At 43.6% G+C, this 16,907-nt stretch overlaps 1 pseudogene across 1 annotated transcript; it reads right to left on the bottom strand.

Annotated features, from left to right (window-relative positions):
* Positions 1 to 11,764: 11,764 nt before the first annotated feature.
* Positions 11,765 to 13,734, bottom strand: LOC309352399 (dynactin subunit 6-like; annotated as a pseudogene). Its single transcript has 2 exons — positions 13,370 to 13,734; positions 11,765 to 11,965 (listed from the first exon to the last, which is right to left on the bottom strand). The product of its transcript is annotated as a dynactin subunit 6-like (transcript).
* Positions 13,735 to 16,907: the final 3,173 nt, after the last annotated feature.

Below are 16,907 nucleotides of genomic sequence, written 5' to 3'. Positions count from 1 at the left end.
ATCTACATTGCTATTTCATTAAGATTTGCATTAACTAACTGAAAGGGCTTTAAAATAAAAGTGCTGCTGTCTTATAAAAAGTCTGCATTGTCCTAATGTATTTTTATTTTTCATGATGACAGAAGCCACCATGTAAGGGCAATTCCTTAAAGATGGACTATAAATGTGTGTGAGTGTTGTGAGTATACACAGCACACTCACACACACTATAAAGCAGGCATGTCCAAAGTCCATTTCGGAGGCCTAATCCAGCCCTCTGGTCAGTTTAATCCGGCTTTGGGGTAAAATAATAATAAAAAAAGCTCAACAAGTTTGGTCAGCCCTCATGCATGTTCACTTCATCAAATCTGGCCCTCTTTGGAAAAAATTTGGGCACTCCTGCAAGGCAATGCCAGTATGGGGGTCAGCTGTTTGGCTGCTCTAAAATTAGTGGGCAAACAATCCACAACTGCTCAGGTTGTGACAGAAGAAAGGGAAGAGCACATTTGTCAATATAGGAAAGATAACTAGCTGTCACTGAACCAATCATGCAACATTCTGGAATATGCCTGACCTAAATTTGCACACACACACTCCCCTAGCATAAATACTACCATAAATACAAAGAAATGCTATTTCTTTCCGCAGGGCCTGTAAGACAGAGTTGTTCCGCCTGGCCTTTGGCTTGGAGCCAATTTGATTCCCTCCCTCTCTTTCTTTTTTCTTTTCCTTCTCCTCCTGCGATGAGGCTACATTTTAATATTTTAATGTTTCAATATTTTAATGTTGTATTTTAATTTTGTTTTTAAGTTGTAATCATTCAACTTGTTTTATTATTGCTTGTAAGCCGCTCTGAGCCCGGCCTTGGCTGAGGAGGGCGGGGTATAAATAAAAATTATTATTATTATTATTATTATTATTATTATTATTATTATTATTACCAATGCCCTGAAGAACAGGAGTTACTGGAGCTTTCTTCTGTCTCCACATACCATACCTGAATCTAGCTCAAGGGTAGGCAATGTTGTGCCCTCCATATATTTATTGTTGGACTACAACTCCCATCATCCTGCCCACTAGCTATGCTGCCTGGGGTGGATCTCCCCTTCTGCATGTACAAACAATGAGAGTTTGCAGCCTTAGCCACAGAGTGCATAAAGCAGCTTGCAGACAGCTGCTTCATTAAATATGGCTATGCCCATTTCACAGATGCATACAAGGATCACCAAATGAAAAAGCTACAACCTAGATGGCTTGCAGTTAACCTTTTTCAGCTCATTCTAATAATTCCCTGCTAGATTCACTGAGGAAACACAGAGTAGGAATAAAAATAAATGTACTCTGGCAGCTGCCTCAGCTGCCACTGTGGTGCTTTGTGACACATAATTAGAAAATAAATGGCAGATTAGCTTAATAATATTCATTAGTATCTAATGAAACTGAGAGTGTTTCCTGTTCAAAGCATGTTGAGCTGTTAGTTGAATTTAAGCAAATTCTATACTTTTCCCCTTCGACAAATTGAGGTGGGATGGGGGTGGGGGGTTAACAACTATTAACCCTTTCCCTAAAGGCTGACTTTGACACACACGTTTGTCCAAAAGCTGCAAGGGAAGTGAATGGTTAACAGAAATGCAATACTTCCTTTCAGACATTGTTGTTCTTTTGCTTAGCCCCCCTCCAGTCTAAGAATTTAATGATATGCAGAAATTATAGCTGTCTTGCTGACCTCCCTTGACAGTTCTTAAATTATTCAGCTATCAAGGGCCTGCTAAACATTAAATTAAGCATCCTCTCTCCCCTGTCCTAAACCATTAAGTTATGCAAATGCACAGATAATGGGGCATATGACAGCTGGAGGCATTAATCAAGCCGCTCTGTCTCGGGGCTGTTGTTATGTAGAAACTGCATCTGCCAACAGACAGAACAGACACAATTAGATCCCACTCAGTGGGATGAGAAGGAACTACCTCGCTCTCTACGTTCATGTAAGGTTGTCAACCTGGGATTGAATAAGACACTTGGGAAATCTCTCTCCGTTTCATTCTGTCTAGTTTTAACTCCCCACCTTCCCACAAGTTAGTTTCTCTCTCTCCCTCTTTCCCTCTGTCTCTCTCTCTCCTCCTAATACCTGCTCCCTCATCAAAATGAAAAATTACCTATAATTGTTATCATTTGCAAACAAAGCCTGTCATAAGTTCCACCTGCTGTTTACAATGGAGGGGTTTTTTCCGTTGTTGTTTTTTTCTCTTGTGCATAATTGTTGTTTTTTTCTCTTGTGCATAATTCTTGGGGGGATTTTATATATTTGTTGTTGTTTTTTATTTAACTAACGTCTCAGGGCAAAGGAGGGAAGGAAGCAAACAGAATCCTATCTCACGTTGGCCCTTCCAGCATGTGAATCACTGCTTTTTAAAAAGAAGTCTACTCCATCATCCTCCCAGAATTTAGTGCTGAAGCACAAGACAGTTGTTTGTGCCTATTTATTTCTCACCAATAAAGTGCTAATTATTTGTAACTTAAATGTTGGCAAACATTTTACGCAATTATTTTCCCTCGGTCCTTATCATGTACTTCCAGGAAAGTGATGACAAGAGGCAATATCCTGTTTTGCCTGTCTCTGAAAATAGCTCACCATCTGAACTCTAGACAGAACATGGAAGGCGGTGTAGAGGAATCCCCAGGGTCCGCCTTGGAGACAATTTGGGTAGAGACTGTGCCTAAAGGAATCTTGGCACAAGAAGACCCAGAATTAGTTTAGTTCCATCATGGGATGGAGAACCTTTTTCAGCCAAAAGGCCACATTGCCTTCTGGACAACCTTCTGGAAGCCTTGTGCCAATGTTTTTTGTTTTTTAAATTGCTTTTATTTTTTATCTATGTCATTTTAAATTGTGATTGATATTAATGCTGTATTCTTAGTTTTAGATTTTATGATTTATGTGGAAATTGTTTTCCATTTGGTTGTGTACTTTTTGATGTGTTTTATTTATGGCTTATGACTTTTGTTATGTTGGTAATTATATAAATCTTGTCATGTTGTAAGCCGTCTTGAGCATTGTTTCAACTATGGAAAGGTGGCATACAAATAAAATAATGATGATGATGATGATGATGATGATGATGATGAGGGGCAGAAGCAAAAGTGGGCAGAGCAATTGATGCCATTTTTACCTTTGAACAGTAGGCTAGTCTCTACGCACACCACTCCCTATTGCCCACCCAGGCAATCAAAAGGTTCAAGGGCACATGGGCAAATGGGAGGCATGGCTTGAGGAGCTGCTTCTCCATTCCTAATATGTTGGAGCAATACGAGCGAAACAAAAACCAGTTCACCAACCCTGTTTTAAAAAAGAAAAGAAACAAAATACTCTTGAGCATGTGTAGTTTTTTCCTTCAGAACTCATGTAAATCATAGCATCATCAGAACTACAGGAAAAGAATGGAGTTTGCTTCTGCTACTAAACACATTTATTTGGAAATAGGCACCATTTTGTAGCAGAAAAAAAGGATAATATGTTTTAAAAGTCAAAATAATAATTAAAAGAGCACCTGTAACGTTGCCCCCCCCCAAGAAAGTGTTACTGAAAATAAGAAAAAAGAAAGAATGCTGTGAGGACCGATGGATTCGAGCGTCCACATGGTGGTCTGGTGCTGACTCTGGGACTCTTTGCCACTGACTCCGTCATCTGCCACTGAACTCCATCACTGCCCATACTAGACAATTTGAGGTATCAAGGAGTGTGGTGGAGTCTCCTTCTTTGGAGGTCTTTAAGCAGAGGCTTGACAACCATATGTCAGGAGTGCTCTGATGGTGTTTCCTGCTTGGCAGGGGGTTGGACTCGATGGCCCTTGTGGTCTCTTCCAACTCTATGATTCTATGATTCTATGATTCTATGAATTATATTGGCGAAAAAGGTGTCACCAGTGCTCTAGTCATTGGCACCTTCTGCTGCATGAGCACCAAATATCAGAGCATGTTTGAAAGTGTATGAAATGACTTAAATGGCAGTTTAATGGTGGTGGGACAATTTGGATGGGCGACCCCAGGAAACTAATGGAATTGGATTGATTTTTTAAAGCTGCAGAGTAACGTTTAATAAATGCTGAGCAGAGGACCACTCTGTCCACATTCAGGTGGATCTCAGGGCCAAAACCCACCCAACCCCCTCTGGCCATGCTGTAGCCTTTTGGCTGGACTGATGCCACCACCAGTAACTACCTGTAAGGTGAGTAAAGGTGAGTAAAGGTGGCTCAGTGTCAGAGGGGGTTGCAAGAGAGGGAAGAGAGGACTTCCTCCTCTGAGGGGAAAGGGCCAGAGAAGGTGCTGAATGAAGTTAGAGGGGGAAACAGTTTGGGAGACATGGAAAGAGGGGGAAATGTAGATTTAAAAGCCCTCTGAACTTGGAACTTCTGGATCAGAAAACTCTCCCTAAAATATGATCCATTTCCAAATATTTCCTAAGCTAACGTTTGTATTTAACTTGAGTAAAGATGAACTACGAAACTCCTTATGCGAAGGAAAATGGGGTGGCAATGAATTTCAAAAGAGGGATTAGATATCAATAGAAAATTGTGTCAGCAATTGCCAGCGGATTGTGTCAAACTCACTCTTTATCTGCCACCATTTTGTTACTTAATCTTCCCCTGCAGCACCATTTTGCAACTGATGGGCTTTAGTAATTTCAGCCTGCTCAGGTGAGCTCTAGGGATCAGGAAGGCCAGCATCTGAAAAAGACAAAGGAGATTATGAATGTTGGAATACCCATGGCTAAGATTTCATATGGGTCATACAAAAATTTGTAATATCTACACTCGGTCGAAATTACGCAAAGTTGTGTAAATGTATTTAATTAGCATAATTTATTTTGCTAATAATGTTTTCATCAATAATTGGGCTACTAATGATGGAGAACATTGCAGCTGAGGCAGTTTTAGGCTGGGGGGGGGTGTGCCACAACAATGCACAGAACATCTTGTAGCATAGAACACGAAAACTACAATATGCCCTGCAAGCATCAAGATCTGGCACCAATAAAGAGTATAGGTCCGTTCATTGGCTGTGCCTCAAATAAACCATAACTGATTTATAAATGTGTAGCTGAAGTCATCTGAAATGGCAACTGCCCAGAAAGGGGTTTGCTGCTCATACTTTATCAAATGTACCATGCATACATCCTATACGTTTTTTAGAAGATGTTTGGAAACTGAGATTCCGAATCTTGTTTAACTAATAATCTGGGAATACTGTTGTGTATTGAGTCAAAGGATTTTATATCTGTATTATTATTGTCTGTATTTGCATTAGGGTAACGTAACTGCCTTTTGGTTCCAGAGGGTACAGCTACTATTGGTTCATTTAAGCTGCTGTATTTGGATCCTCTGTCTTATTGGTTTCCTCCAAAAGGCAGGACTGTGATTGCCTGATATTGTTCCCTCCAAAATGTATCCTTTCTAGCTAGTTCCCTGTCCCTATAAATGTAGCTCTCCCCTCCTCAGGTCCCAGTCTTGTTGCTTTAATAAAGAAGTGTTACTAGAGAACTGTCTCCAGCATATTATGTCAAGAGAGCTGAAATCACAAACCCCACGTCACAACAACTGGCGACGAGGATGGGATCCGGAATGCTGAGGAGCAGTTAAACGCAGCCCTGCCTCAGAGTTCGGATTGTAGCTAAGAACAAGACTCACTGGCCAGCTGAGAAGACGACCCTGCCCACAGGACAATGGAGAGTCCAAGGGTATTGGAGCCCTTCCAGCCATCAGAGCCCCACACGTGGGAAGACTACGTCGAACGCTTCGAGTTCTTTGCAGTGGCTCAAGGGATCACCGATGCCAGCAAAAGAAGGGCCACATTCCTGAGCTACTGTGGGCCTGAGATCTTCAAGCTGGCCAAGGCATTGCTTGCCCCAGTGAAGCTAAGTGAGACATCTCTCAAAGATATTCTTGCCTGCCTAACAAGCCATTTAGCGCCTACTGAGACCAAGATGGCCCGGCGGATGGAGTTTCATAAGAGGCAGCAGCGTGCTGGGGAGTCTGTATCTGCATTTCTAGCTGAACTGTGGAAGCTCGCTCAGCACTGCGACTTCCAAGATCTGGAAGAGACTCTCCTGGATCGGTTTATCGGTGGTCTGAGCAGCAAGAAAGCCAGAAGACGCATCGTGGCTAAAGAAGAGGTTACCCTTGCTTCAGCCTTGAAGGAGGCCACCGCCATGGAGAATTATTAAAGAGAGGAGCTTGATGCCAGTCGCAGGGCCCCTAAGCCACAGATAGAAGTTGCGCATGCCATGGTCGAGCTAGAGGCTACTCTGAGCCAGAGCCCAGTCCGTGGGGTCGAGTCAGTGCGTCAGGCCTGCACAGTGCACAAAGATCACCGAGGCAGGTGCCCTGGTTGTGGCGGAAACCATGAGCGGAAGAGTTGTCGTTTCCGGGATGCTATGTGCCGGACGTGCGGAAAGACAGGTCACATCGCCAGGGTCTGTAGACCGGCGGCATTGGGAGCGACAGGAGCACCTAGACTGGAGCATCGCAGATCGCCCACAGCAAACCATGTTCTAAAGGACTGCCACTACGTAACGGAGATCAACGGGAGGGTCGTGCAGTTTCCAGCGCAAGGCAAGGCACACGTCAAGGTGAAGATTAAGGGTCAGCTGTGCAACATGGAGGTGGACTCCGGATCTGGATTCACTATCGTGTCGGACCAGACCGCGAGGACATTCTTCCCCAGGGGTAAGTTGCCCCCTCTGGAGCCCTTCCCGGCAACTTTGCAGTCATACTCAGCGGGCCGCATCCATGTCATGGGAATGTGTGCCGTAAGAGTACAGTTCCGGGACAAACAGGCGGTACTCAAACTGGTGATTGCGAAGGGCAGTCACCCCAGTCTCCTGGGCACTGACTGGTTCCCCGCCCTGGGACTGAGTATATCAGGGCTTAATTCAATCCAAACCTGCCCTGAGATGAGCGAGGCATTATGCAAAGAATTTGCTGGTCTCTTTAATGGAAAACTGGGTTGTTATAAAGGGCCCCCAGTTGACTTCGAATTGGACCCTGGGGTGGCCCCAATCCGACTCAAACCAAAGCGAGTGCCATTTGCACTGCAACCCAAGATCGAAGCAGAGCTGGATAAATTGGTCAAGCAGGGAGTTCTCTCACCCGTGGACTCCGCTAAGTGGGAGACTCCAATCGTCACGCCCCTTAAAGCAAATGGGGAAGTCAGGATCTGTGCTGATTACAAATGTACTATCAATAAGGCACTCAGGGGAAACTCATACCCCATTCCAGTCGTATCACATCTGTTGGCTAAACTGGCTGGGGGCAAGGTGTTCGCCAAAACTGACCTCGCGCAAGCTTACCAACAGCTGCCAGTAACCCCACAATCAGCGGAAGCACAGACTATTGTCACACATAAAGGGGCGTTCAGAGTTAACAGATTACAATTTGGAGTTTGTGTGGTCCCAGGGATTTTTCAAGGGCTCATGGAACGCCTGTTAAGAGGTCTGCCGGGGGTCTTGCCATTTTTTGATGACGTTTTGATTGCTGGAAAAGACCCACAGGAACTGGTTGCGCGTGTCCGTGCAGTGTTGCTCAAGTTCAAGGAGGTGGGGTTGCAACTAAAAAAGGAAAAATGCAGTTTTGGGGTGCCAACTGTGGAATTATTGGGGTTTAAAATTGATGCATCAGGCATCCACCCCACAGATGCTAAGGTTAAGGCCATCATCGAGGCACCACGACCACAGAACAAGATGGAGTTGCAGTCATTCCTGGGACTTATTAACTTTTATCATTCGTTCTTACCCCAGAAAGCTTCGGTAGCTGAACCATTACATAGACTGTTGCAGAAAAAGAATGTGTGGCGATGGGGGCAGGAGCAGCAGAAGGCTTTTGACTCCTTGCGAGGAATGCTGAGTAGCAAGAGCGTCCTTGCTCATTATGATGAATCGAAGCCGCTGGTCCTGGCATGTGATGCCTCTCAATACGGCCTGGGGGCGGTGCTGAGTCATAGGGAACCAGATGGGTCGGAAAAGCCCATCTCTTTCTATTCCCGTACGTTGTGGCCCACGGAGCGCAACTATGCTCAAATTGACAAAGAGGCGCTTTCAATTGTGGCAGGAATCAAAAAGTTCCATGATTATGTGTACGGTCGTCATTTCTCCATTGAAACGGACCACAAACCACTGTTGGGGTTGTTCAACCCGAACAAACAAACGCCACAAATTCTCTCCCCCAGAATATTGCGTTGGTCTATATTCCTGAACGGGTTCCAGTACACCTTGACCCATGTGCCGTGGAAACGGTTGTGCCACGCTGATGCGCTGAGTTGATTGCCCCTTCCTGGCGGGAGCAATGAGGATCCTGCTCCAGCGGAGCACATAATGATGCTGGAAACGCTTCCGGGGGCTCCTGTAACGGCTACTGATATTGCTGAGAAAACGAGGAAAGATGCTGTTCTCTCCCGTGTGCTCACTTGGGTGGGGAGGGGGTGGCCAGGTGGTCTGCATGAAGACAAATTCAGGCCTTATGCGACAAGGCAGCACGAGTTATCCATGCATAAGGGTTGTCTCCTGTGGGGAGATAGGGTATCATCCCAGCACCACTGAGAAACAGGGTTCTTGAGACGCTTCACATGGGACACCCGGGAATGGTCAGGATGAAGTTGCTAGCCCGATGTTATGTGTGGTGGCCTGGAATGGACCAGAACATAGAACAATGGGTACGAACATGCAAGGCATGCCAAGAGGTGCGGGCAGAACACCAGTTCACTGGTGGGAGCAGTCCAAATCTCCCTGGAGCCGGCTGCACTTAGATTTTGCTGGGCCATTCCAGGGGAAGGTCTTTTTGGTTATCGTCGATGCATATTCCAAATGGTTAGAAGTGGCGATGGTCCCTAGCATGGCATCAGCTGCCGTAATCAAGGTGTTGAGGCAGCTGTTTGCAACCCACGGGTTACCTGAGACCATTGTATCAGATAATGGGGCAACTTTTGTATCCCAAGAATTCAGGGCATTCTTGGCTGATAACTTCATAAGAGGGGTCACATCCGCGCCCTTTCACCCATCCTCCAATGGGCAGGCGGAGCGCATGGTAAGAACAGCCAAAGAATCCATTGCGCACTTAATGGAGGGTAACTGGTCAGCTCGCATCGCGCGAATGTTATTTTTGCAGCATGCGACACCGTGTACTGCGACGGGCAAGTCGCCAGCTGAGCTGCTCTTGGATAGAAGATTGGTAACGGTGCTGGATTATGTCCACCCGGATAAAATGCCAAACCGTAATTCAAGAGCAAACCCCCAGGCTGAGACTGACACAACAAGGTATTTCGCCCCTGAAGATCTGGTCTGGGTGAGGAACTATTCACGAGGTTCGCGGTGGGTGGCTGGTGTGGTCACCCGGACTAGTGGACCTGTGTCCTATTATGTGACCTTGGAAAATGGGCAAGTTTGGAAGAGACATATAGATCAGCTGAGGCGCCGGGCGCTCAGCAGGGAGGAGTCTGATAATTCATCCCTGGCTAACGACGCAGAGCTGCAAGACCAGAGTGAAAATGGCCCAGAGGTGCAATCACCAGGGGCTTCAGCAAATGAACCAGGGTCTGCTAGTCCTCAGGATGACGAGGTACAGGTAGGGGACCCTGAGATGTCTGGGACTCCATCTGTTCCTGACGAAACCCCTATAGCAGCCCCCCTACCACAGGTGACACCCAATGCAGAACCGGCAACACCTGTTGTCAGGAGATCAAGTAGAAGTTGTAGGACCCCACAGTACCTGAGAGATTACGTCTGCTGTGCTCACTGGGGGGGAGGGGTGTTGTGTATTGAGTCAAAGGATTTTATATCTGTATTATTATTGTCTGTATTTGCATTAGGGTAAAGTAACTGCCTTTTGGTTCCAGAGGGTACAGCTACTATTGGTTCATTTAAGCTGCTGTATTTGGATCCTCTGTCTTATTGGTTGCCTCCAAAAGGCAGGACTGTGATTGCCTGATATTGTTCCCTCCAAAATGTATCCCTTCTAGCTAGTTCCCTGTCCCTATAAATGTAGCTCTCCCCTCCTCAGGCCCCAGTCTTGTTGCTTTAATAAAGAAGTGTTACTAGAGAACTGTCTCCAGCATATTATGGCAAGAGAGCTGAAATCACAAACCCCATGCTACAACAAATACTTCATGCTCTGTGGAGGCTGAACTAGATGGGCATTTGCCCTTTTCCTAACTCTGTAGGTCTCCCTGTCAGAGGCTAATTCATGCTTTCTGACTCCTGGAAGAATAGTGAGACAACGTAGAAAACAGCAGTTTGGTAAGGGAACTAGGACTATAAAGTTGCTGAGTATTCTCTCTCCAGTGAACAACGTTAATAATACCAAATACAATTAAACACAGGCAGGTTTTTAATGACAATTTCAACTTCTTCCATGAAGAACAAATAAGGATAAAGGAAGTTGGCTTGCAGTCAGAATGCTGGTCCCTCTAGCACAGTACTATCTACAAGGACTGGCAGAGATTTCAGACAGGGGTCTATCTCAGTGCTACTGGGCGATGCCAAGGATTGAACTTGGGACCTTCCACATGCAAGGATGATGCTGTACAACTGAGCCACAGTCCCTTTCTATTATAATTAGCTTATTTACAATTAACTTCTTTCTAATCCGTGCCCAGTTCTATGATACTATCTACCGTGTAAAGGACTGGCTCAGGATGTTTTGCCACATCAGGAAAAAAGAGAAAACGCTGCCCCCTTTGCTGCTGTCCGCTCCTCATCTGCACGCACCACCCTGCATGCTTCCTCTGCCTCCACCACCTGCCTCCCTCACCACCATCAGGCAGTGGGCAGGCACAGTGGCGTAGCGTGGGTTGTCAGCACCCGGGGCAAGGCAAGTAATTTGCGCCCCCTAACCCGTGGATTTGCGCCCCCTAACCCGTGGATTTGCCCTAACCCCAGATGTTGCGCCCGGTGCGGCCGGCCCCCCCTGCACCCCCCATGCTACGCCACTGGGCAGGCAGATGTGGAGAACGCAGTGGCTGGCAGGTGGGGGCAAAGGGGGCAGAAGCCGTGAACAGTAAGAGAGAAGGCTGACTCTGCTGCCTGAGGCAACCACCTCCCCTCGCCTCATGGGCAACCACGCTTTTTAACTCTTGTAATCTCTGCTGATTTCCTTACCTGTGTGGTAATTTCAGACATTCATTTTATCATGAACACTTGTATTCTGGAAGATGGTCTTTATCAAGTTCAACACATTTTACTTTTGCAAAATGGGTTGATAAATGCCTCCAAAGGATCCCAGCTGTATCAGTAATTATTGCTCTCTTATTGTTCTTGAAGGAAAACATATGCTTTTGCCGGTTGTCTTCCCATCACCATCTTATAGTTGCCATAACTCTTGGAAATATATTATGTCTCTAATTATTGTTATGTTTTATTCTTTCCTTAAGTTATTCATCTCACAGCTTTGCAAATCTCTGTCTAATATCTTGTTGTTGGTTCTACCCATCTGCTGTTCTTATGTTCAGATGTGTTTTTGTAGATGTGTTAAGTGCTGTGTGCTAGGCATGCTACTAAATCATAGTAATCCCATTGAAGACAATAAAAAAAAATCCATGGGAATTACTTCCAAGCAATGTATTTAGGATCAGCAGCCACATAGAATAAAAGACAGAATAAGAAAAGTTTGCTTCCACCACCACCACCATTTTAATAAATAAAATTATATTGCACAATGGAATGAATGAGTGAGTGAGTTCTTGAAGACACATAGTCCTGAAAGCTCTGCAGTTTTGGTAACAGCACAGGTTTTGTGTGTCTTCAGCTCTTCACAGCAGTAGAGGCTGGTTTCATGGCTTTTTAAAGATGATGATAGTTTGGCAGGATTTTCATTAGGAAGTCCAGCTGCAATGTTTGTGGCTGTGGCTGCTCAGTCTGCATTCAGTAGATTATTGTGTTCTCAGGATGACTTCATAGGACTTCGCAGCAGCCTCCAATGATGCTGTCACATGTCAAGATCACGTTCCTACCAATTAATTAAAAGAATTTAAGGGTTTATCAGGAAAATTAACAACATGGATACAATATCATCATTTGAACAAAGTATTTAAGAAAGATAGGATACGAGAGTTTGGGGAACAAACATCACAGTTGGAGAGAGATCTGTTGGAATGTAATGTTTAAGTGCTGACTAAAATGTATAAGATACTATTGGGATGGGAGACAAAGGATGAGCAAGTAAGATCCTCAAGGATACAATGGGCAATACATATTGGTTATACAGTAATATAGATATGGAAGTGTGGGAACGATTGTGGAATACGGATATAAAATTCAGATCATGCTATGGTTTAAGACAGGGGTCAGCAAACTTTTTCAGGAGGGGACCGGTTCCACTGTCCCTCAGACCTTGTGGAGGGCCGGACCCCCCCCTCCCAAAAGGACACACACCCCCGCCGCCACTCACACTGCAGCCGCCAACTCCGAAGGAAGGGGCGTTGCCCAGAGGCATCCGCAGCTTTGGATTGGCTGCAGGAATCTGAAGCTGTGCCAGCATAACGAAAATCAGTCCCTGTGCGGCGAGGCCTCCATGCCACACCAGTGTAGCGCGGAGACTGAGTGGGCCGCAGGGTCTGCAGGGTCCACGGGCCAGATTTACAAGCCCCGTGGACCGTAATTTGCCGACCCCTGGTTTAAGAGAAAATTATATGAAAATGTTATATCAATGGTATAACACCGAGTAATTTGGCAAAAATGTATAAATCAAAATCAACTAAGTATTGGAAATGTAAAGAAAAGTAAGGTTCTTTTTCTTATATGTCTAAGTTAAAGCCTACTGGGAAATGATATATAATGAACTGAAAAAGTTGTTTAAAATAATGTTTGTAAAAAAACCCAACCCAAAAATAAACCCTAGAAGCTTTCCTTATAGCTTGGGTAGCTTATAACTACCCAAACTGTATAGAAATTTATTCATACAGCGACAAGAATATTTGCCCAAAAGTGGAAAGAATAAGTCGTCCCAACGAAAGAATAATGGATACAAAAACTTGTGGAATATGCAGGAATGGCGAAACTTACTGGAAAAATAAGAAATCAAGATAGCAGACTTTTTAACAAAAGAATGGAAATGGTTTATTGAATATTTACAATATTGAAAATTTACAAACAAACTAAACAGATAAGAACATTGGCAAGATTATTGTAATAACCTGCAGTTTTATAAGAGTATACATTTAAAGTAGACAAATAAATGATTAAGTTAAGTTAATTTGGAATATGCAGAAAATATGAAAAACAAATGTAAGGAACCGCAGAAAGAGGAGGCAGGAAGTCAAGTTTTGAAATGTTAAAACGATTGTAAAATTATTGAAATGTATAACATTAAAAATCATAAATAATAATTATATATATATAAAAGATCACGTTCCTACCTACAAATGCTTTGAAGTCAATTACATTGTAGTCTCCTGTTTTCATTACCTGAAAATAACAGCCACTTCAAAGATGTTGTTGGTGCCAATGATCACTGGTTTGGCTCCCACCTGCTCTGCATCAGGGGTAATGTTTTCAGGATAGCCATTTATGATAATTGTCTGTTCTTCTATGATGTTACATTCCCCAATTATTGGCGCAGCTTCTGCAATGATCCACGCTTTGGGGTGAATCACTGTCCTAGGCCCAGTTGTCACATCACCCTTGATTTAACTCTGCACACAGACAACAGCTCCAGGAGCAATCTTTACACTATTCTGTGCCTTCTCCACCATCTTGTCCGGCCTCTCATCCATTGTTCCAAAAGTTTGCTTTTGGGGTATCTGCATGTTATTCAAATGTGGTGATGCGGTACAAATATTACAATGTTATAAGATTTTTCTTTAGGAAATCTTTGAAAAATAGGATCTTTAGATTGTTAATCATCTGAGGGTAAGGAATATTTGGCCACCTGGGCTTTTGATTCAATAGCATTTTAATTCAACGAAACCCAGAAGTGGTAGCAACCACATCAGATTTCATAGCTTTTAAAATTAAAATGACAAAAGAAATTAATAAAACAGTGTATCTCTGAACTCTAGCTCTAATCTGCTTTGCAGATTAGCATCCTAAAGGATAGAATTAATGGCTTTTTTTAAAAAAAATGCCATTTTCTATTTTAAAGATTAGCACAAGGAAGAGGCAATGCAGTTTTCAGTAACCCAACAACTTTCATTTCTTTTCCTTTTGTATTTTACTCCAAGAGACATTATCAGTTGCCCAGGATAGCTAGAATACAGCTATTTCAGATGACAGCTCTCAGTCCCTGCCCATAAGGAGCTCCACAAACACATCAAATGCAGAAACTCCAACCACTTTGCACAAGCAAGAGCCTTTAATTTCTGAATCACTACTTGTACACATGCTCCAGTTGGAATTGAATAGGAGCAGCATTTGATAAATTACATCCTTTTCAGTGGGCCCCTCTCTTTCTTTGGAATTCATACATCTTTCTGAAGTTGTTTCATGGAGCATCCTTCTGAAGTACTGTAGCTTTTGTGGTTTTTAGTCAATGAATAATGGCACAGTACTCTCCACTTTCAGCCTTGAAGTGAACTCTCTACTTGGCCTTAATAAATGCTCAAAGTAACACCAAACTGCCAGTAATAACAGATTCGGTTCTATATGTGTAATATTTTCCAGCACCAATTTCTAGTGGTTTTCTTCCTATTGTTTTACAACCCCGCTAATTTTAACGCTTTTTTTCACCTCTCATTTTCAAGCCATTGTTCCCTAATCACAGCAAGATCCCCAAGATAATTATAGATACGATCACTTTTGTGTGGTCAGAAGTTGAACTCTAAACCCTCAGGCCCCAATAAACCCCCGAGGTATGCTGAAATTCATAATAACCCTTGGTTCATTTTGCCATATTACTTAATTAATCCAGCTGCTCCAGACTTGCATTACTAGATATTAAAACAACTTGTCAATCTGTAATTGCAGATCTCCTTCCTCCCCCTTTTTATCTAATTCAGTTGTGTTATATTAAGTCAGTCTCTTCCCTGCACTCAGTCTCTTTGTTTCATTAACTTCTAATAGAAATGCATTTGATAAAATGACTTGGAGTGGAAATGCAATCTGGCCGGCATGGACGGTGAGGTCCGTATTTATGAAACCTTATATATACTTGGGAACTGCACTAAAACATTATTACAAAATACAGTAGAATATTATACAAGAAGAATATGGGAAATAATGTCACTCCATCCCCTCCCAAAAGAGATGCTACATTACTATGCACTGATGAAACTTTGTATTCTTCCTTTTATATATTTTGCTTTTACATAAATGTACGGCTTTTGTGACATACAGAATTGCCCACTGTGTCAGTTCAAGCATCTTTTACAGTTTTTCAGTGGGCACTGAACACCCATCTCAGAAGGGTTCCCTTGGCATGCATATGCAAATTCAGTGTAAAATGAATGGAGAAGATGGTATATTCACATCTCTGTCCAAAAGAGGACATGAACATTTAAACATTGGTCATTGGCTTATGCCTAAGATAACACATTCATCTGATTGGTTCACACATCCTTATGCATCACCTGATTCCTTTCACCACTTGATCAGCTGCAGCTAAACTTATTTGAAAAATGTTACTGCAGTCATATTATCTGTGGTGTTTAATCTGTGAAGGCTTATTCATGTATGTGGGTCACCACTTGATGCCGTAGTGATCAAGTGATAATCATGCATGTAGGAAGCAACTCATAGCTGGGGCATGTCTACAAAAGAAGTAAGACACTATTTGCATATTATATAGTGTAGCTTTTCTTAGTATCAAAGATGCTTAAGTCCACATGTATCTGTTTCATATTTGAAAATGTGTTTTTTGCTCTATTTTCTTACCCATGGAACAATGCTCTTGATAAACATAAAAAAGCATAAGGGTATCATTTTCTGACTTCCATTAATTTTTTCGGCATGGAAGACCTATTAGTATATTATCCCAGCATTTATCGCACATGTGAAATCCTTATAGGTGGAGGGGAATGAACCATGAAGAGAAATTAAAGTTTTAGATCCATTTTTGAAGTTTTGAAGTGTTAAATGACATTGAAACCCTAACTCATCCTCATGTATATGATTCATCAAGGTATGTGCCAGCCTGGCTCAGAGCATTAAATGTTTCACATGGACTTCAAAGGCCAAACCTTACCACTAGGCAGAGTGAGGCAACTGTCTTAAGCTTCTGATCTGGGCTGCCATCAAGTTGATATGCGCAGAGCAATTCAATCAGGGTAGGGGAAGAGAATCTGTCTTGATAGAAGCATCAAATCTACCGGGCAGTTTCATGCTGGCCAGGGCGGGGAGTGGCAGGGACACCTGAAGGGAGCATGCCCAGCCTAAGAGCATGCTGGGGGAAAGAATAGCTTTAAATCCAATAGTTCTAGAGCTTGCCTTATTCTTCCTCAAACACCCTCCTTTTGCCTTCTTCATCCCCTTCTCTGTGGCAGTCTTTCTGACAGCAACTGGGAGGGAGCATTGAGTGTGGGACATCTGCAAAATTCTTTGTCCTCTGGGATTCCTGCAAACCACAAATTGTGCCCTTAATTATTATTACTGCTAAGTTGAGGGAGGGGGAGAAGCAGAGCTGTGGCTGGGGGGCAAGTCTAGCCAGGGTTTCTGCCCTGGGTGAAGCCTCCAGAGGGGTGCCATTGAGGTTCCCAACCTCCCAGCATGTCTGGGCTTCAGCTGGGGAGAAAGACGAAAAAGTGAATGGCAGCCATGAGCTCTCCCCATGAAGCCAAAAAAGGCTCATTTACAACACAACGCAGGGAGAGTTGGAAAATCTGAAGAGGCTGCATGGCGTTCTCCAGTGAAGCAGAAGATACTGTGGGTTTGCTACTGTGTGAGAAAGAAATTATGGAGGAACAGAGGAAGGGGTGGGAAGCTGAGGAAGAGAATCATTTGGACTAGATCAGGC

This window comes from Podarcis erhardii (genome assembly GCF_964252035.2).
Source record: "Podarcis erhardii genome assembly, chromosome: 11".
In the NCBI taxonomy this organism is placed as follows: Eukaryota; Metazoa; Chordata; class Lepidosauria; order Squamata; family Lacertidae; genus Podarcis; species Podarcis erhardii.
The sequence above is the reverse complement of the archived record's forward strand: the minus strand, read 5'-3'. Positions and strand labels throughout refer to the sequence as shown.